Below are 5,707 nucleotides of genomic sequence, written 5' to 3' on the forward strand. Positions count from 1 at the left end.
AGGTAGTGGGATACTGCAGCATAATGGCTCCAAAATAATCTGGATAATTAATGTCAACCTGCCTAGATCATTGTAATACGAAATTGATATCTACCTGTGTCAGCATTAGTAATGGATGTTCCTGTTCAAGATCTGCTCTCTGTCAAAATTTGCCCATCACCAATTCCATGTTCACTTAGCTCTTGAATGTTTATTCTAAGCAAACTGCAAAAACACTGTTAGAAGTACACATTTTGTAGGTGTCGACCATGACTTATCTGCTTAAATCTCAATCTTCTTGATGGTACATTCTTAGAAGAGGTCAGAGTATGCACAAGGGCTGTTTTAGTTGTTTGCCAAGTGATTTTCGAAGAATAATACCTGCAACAATGACAATATGTTTGCTGTGATTACCAAGCACATTTATTAGACTTACGGTTTCATAATTAGTTTAAAAATGCCTAGTGACCTTGGTGCTGCATCACTGAACTAGATGAACAACGTGATTCCCAGTGATATGCATACAGCTGCATAATGAAGACCTTGGCCAACACATACCCTCTGCTATGATAGCACTTTTGTTGCCAATGAAAAAAAAAAAAAAAAGAAGCATTACCCTGCTTTTGCCATGATGTTAAGTGCAGCAGTAATGAGTGAAAAGAGGTCATAGGAACACCAAACATGCATCATTGTAAACATAAAAGACCACAGGGGAAGCCACCACTTTGCATAGAACAAGGGGTAGATTTTCAAAGGCACAAAGGTCAGTCCTATCAAAAGTCACTTGAGAGTTGAGCTTGAGTGTGTACTTTGGTGATTTTCCTGACAGCCTCTTGACAAGCATTCCTGAGCAATCAAAGTGCAAGAAGCCACCAGGCTACCACAGGCAGTCTCCCAGGAGACTGATGACCCACATACAATTCAGGGTAGAGACAGCTGTAGCAATCAAGCATAAGAAACTACCCCAATGTGTGGTTGCAAAATGTGATCCCTGCCTGCAACACTGTTCCTTCGTTTTATTCTCTTTTATTTAATGGATGTTAAGTGGCTGCAGCTTGTCTAGTTTAAGCACTAACTGTTTATTATCTGAGCTCTACATGGATGATATAGACTTTGATTGGGCTCTGTCTTTGCTCTTCAGCTTGGTAGATCATTGATTCTCAGTTCTGAACTTTATCCCTTCTCCTGACTATGCTTCTTAGCCAAATTTTCTTCTTGCTCCTGATTTTTCATTTCCTGGTTTCTTGTTCTAAGTTCATAGATTTAGTCATAATCTTGAACATTTAGCAGTCTGCATCCTTCCTGTATTTCTTTGATATTCTACCAAACTCCTAAAAAATAAAGCACACAGAGGAAGAAGGAGTGCTAGTGAACAGTGTGAAAATATTTCTGAAATAAAATCCTGTCAGAACTTGGCCAACATTTTGCTGACTGTGAAATTAACTGTGCAGTTAGGATTACATGTAATCCAAACAGCTCTGTTGAAAAAGAAACTTCTAACATGTTTCACAAGTCGAAGTAGAACCTTTAATGCAAATACCTTGTTTAAACTCCAAATACGGTCAGGGCCTTAGAAGTGATACAACTTCCATCTCAACAAAAAGGCTCCAGAAAAGAGTGCCCTAGCACTTAAAGAGGCATAAAGAGGTGCACTAGATTTTATCTCTCCATTGTAGAACAATATGATAGGCATGCATTACTGTTTAATCACTCTTCTGAATTGCTAACTGAATGAAGGAAGTACAATGTTGATGTACTGCAGAATGTGAAATAGTTTAGGCAGTTACTCCTTGTGAAAAGTAGTAATAGCACTTGGCTCTTCCAAAGAAGTAGGCGTGATAATGTGATCCACTTTAAAGTGCACTTGTGCATTTTGCTTGGTGAGTCAATTTGCTGGAGGAAGATGATACTAAATGACACTAATAACCACAAAAAGGATGAGTGCAGCATAAATTTGCTTATATTTCAGACACTGTGCACATGGTGCATAGAGATCTGCAGAGCGTTGCAGAGTAGCAGCACTGCAATATATCTCACCTGCATAATGAGTACTGCTGAATAACTGTTGGCACTGCGTAGGAAACCCTTGGACTGAGATACGAGCATGCCTAATGCTTCCTGCCTTGTAAAATGGACCACTTCTCAAAAGAGAAATTCACCCTAGAGACACATGAATTTCTGAGGGCAGACATTGAGGTGATATGTTTAACAGAGCACTTTGCACTTTGCTTCGCCACCACTGCTGCCTACATAGTTGTGTTCTCTCTTTCCAGCACAGCAGTCTGATTATTGATGGGGTCCTGCTGCAAAGGAGGAGGCTCTGATCAGTTGTTAAGGTCACTTGCCAAAAATACCCCGAGGAGTACCAAGGATCTCCATATTAGTGTCTACCAGAACCACAACCTGTGTTTGGTCAATAATGTGGACACATTTTTACTGAGACAGATCACACCTATGTTGCTGACATCTTTTTCCCTACTGCTCCTGGCCAGACAATATGTGTATGTACATCAGGTCAGCTCCTGTGCTATAGCCATGGCTTACCAAAGAGCTATGGTCCCCACATTGCCACAGCCCTTACAGGTACTTTGTCTGGTTCCACCAGGTGAAATGCTACAAGTGTGTTACCTGATCAAACAGAATGGAAGGTATTTTCCTATTTCAGACTAATTAAACCTGAAATTTCTAACTGCTATGACAGCTAAAAAATCATAGATTAATTAAAAAACATTGTAGGAAAAAACACTGAGAGGCCATTTATTCCATCCTCTACCTCAAAGAAGGACTGAAAGAATTTCTGACAGCATGATATGACAGCATGAATTTACTTTAACTTTTTAATCTTTCTCTCAATGTATCTTTCAAATTATTATACTCTGCCTTTCTTTTAAGGGTGAGCAGCATATACTGCTTTGTGTGTATATATATGTGTGTGTACTGGCAGGGAGGTTAAAGGTACACTAGCAATAGGCTGTTGGTTATCTGGTTTTGAGTCATTAATTTACAACAGAGATGTTGATGCAAATCAAAATGATAGAGGATACCTACAGTTTCAGATTTCACATAGACACTGCTGGTTGCTGGAAACACAAAAGACCATACCAGGGAGCCTCTCTGTGCATGCTTAGTTTCTCAGTCTTTTTTTTCTTTTTTTCTTTTTTTTCTTCTTTTTCTTTTCTTTTTTTTTTTCATAAAAACACACTTCTGACCACTGTCAGAAAAGGGATACTGAGATAGCTGGGGCTTTGGTCTGACCAGAGACCACAATTCTTATCTTTACAATTGTTATCCTCACGATTATTATGTAGTGCCTAATAGCTAATCAAGTATGCTGGCTATGCAAGGTACAAGTAGAGAATAACGCCTCTTTCCCAGAGCAGCTTATGCTAGTAAAATATGATTGCTGTTGCAGTACAAAATTTGTGGTCATGTTGCATTAAAACATTGCAAAGCTTTCCCTCAGAATAGCCTGACTGGTGCACCACAGAAATAATTTTGCTCTGTAATCACTGCAGTATGGTACTAATGAGCTTGTTAGGATTTGTGTGCTATACTGCACAGTTTGCATACTTTGTGTACTTGGGATACTTCAATGTTTTCTAGCTGTGCCAGTGGTATTTGCATTCTGATTGCTTAACAAAACAATGCTGCACATTTAAGGAAGATTGTAATGCAAACACAATGCACAGCAACAATAATAATATCCTGTGTGCCTACAAATCCCAATGCATGCAATGTTGTGCATTCAGATGTGAGTGAACTGGACAACGTGAAGCTACAGGCATCAGTTTATACATAAATTATTTACATGTGTTTACCAACATTTTTTTAACAACTCAAGGAATTAAGGGAAGAAGGCTTTGTCTGTAAGAAAAAATGGATTGTAGTTAAGACACTGGATTGAGACAGTCCACATGGGTTTGACTCAGGCACTTAGCTGGATTTCCTGTGAAGCCCTGGCCAGCAGTTTGGGCCTTGAATCCCAAGGTGTTCAGTGACATATCCCACTGATTTCCTCTAGAGACAGGCATCTTTTATGATCTAGCCCTGCAACTCTTCAGCAAAGTTAACAATACATTCACATTTCATGAACATGCTATAAGGAGAGCTTTGCTCCTTAGAGAATACTAGACACTCAGAAAATGGACCCTAAACTCAACTCTCACAAAATAGGCAGGTGAAATGCCACTTCCTAGACTAGCAAGTTACCTTTTCACTTGGACACAAGCTCCCCATACACATGCCACCAACTTTTAAACCCAATGGACTGCATATCAGATGGGATGGCCCTAATCACAAAGGATGAATTTCCTTTCTAACCTTGTGGAGCCAGATGAGCAGCCTTCAGCCAGCAAGATGCTTTCCTGCCTGCCATGTTCAACTCTTCCTCTGCTTTTTCCCTCTCTCTATGCAACACCTCACTTCTTCCCAGTGGCCATGTCCCTGGTGTGAAGAAGGAAAAGTAAAGACCTCAGAAACAAAGTCTCTCTCTCTACCTTTGATGATCCTAATTAAAACCTCCAGGGAGCAACTTGAAGTGTGGAAAACACAGATTTCCCAAGGCCAAGATGGGTGTGAACAAATGTGACAACTCACATTCCTTGGTTGGGTGTCTTGATGTTAAACTATGATGAACGTAAACTATAGCAAGGGAAAAGGGTTACACAGTTTATTGAGACAAGAGATGCATCCTATGTGGGGCATCTGAAAGCACTAGAGGTGTCTGTGCCAGATCGAAACTCAGTACTCACCCCTGTGTACATTGGCCCCTGTACTAGCAGGCAGGATGACCTGCCAGTCAACAACAACTAGGTGTTAGGAAATGGACTCAACCAACAATCAATACTGCTGAAATCCAGACTCCCAAGTCTGGGCTGCTGAGTGACTCTTGCAGCAACCCCAAGATGTGATGGGTCCTGGTTTCTAGCAGAAAATTCATTATATCCTGCAGGTCTCCAGGCTTTTTAGTTCACAATCTCTGTCCACAGCCGAGGGTCCCAGCCATGCAGCCACAGCCTGGCTGGCAGAACTGGACCCCATGCACTGGTTCTTGTTACATGGAACTTGGTAAATGGTTCAAGTGACCTCAACAGTGTTTTAGTTGAGTGGTTGTGAACTAAATCAATGCAAGGCTTTTTTAATAAATAATCTGTAATGTTTTAAATAGTGAAACATCTGTCATCTGCTAGATGTCTCTTTCTGCAGGTAGCAATCAGTTTGATGAGTTTCAAAAATATTTTTGCAGTGCAGTGTGACAAGACAACATGCATGAATAACATGCATAAAGTGAATAACACTTTACGATGGTTAATCCATCATATGCTGTTGTTATTCTGTTTATTACTGACTATTTATAGTAACTTCTTTGTCCTTGATAGAGCATGCTCCATTTTAGCAAATACTTGTACGTATTATTTTTGTTATAGGTCTGGTGAAAAGTTTCCATCTGAGATAATTTTTCTGACAAGTCAGCCTATTTTTTTAAAAAAGTGATACAAATCCCCATTCAATCCGAGCAGACAGCAACACAACCAGAGTGCTGGAAATCTGAGGGGGAATTAGGGTTTCAACAGTAATAAAAAATTCCAAGGTACTGGAAAATCTTGCCCTGTTTTACCTCACTGTGACCTAGAATGTTCTTAATTGGATGACGTTTACCAAACAGAAACAAACAAACAAAAAAACCCAAACAGAAACAACAGAAAAAGAACAAATCTGATGGACAGCC

This window comes from Chaetura pelagica, unplaced genomic scaffold (genome assembly GCF_000747805.2).
Source record: "Chaetura pelagica isolate M959 unplaced genomic scaffold, ChaPel_1.0 scaffold189, whole genome shotgun sequence".
NCBI classification, from domain to species: Eukaryota; Metazoa; Chordata; class Aves; order Apodiformes; family Apodidae; genus Chaetura; species Chaetura pelagica.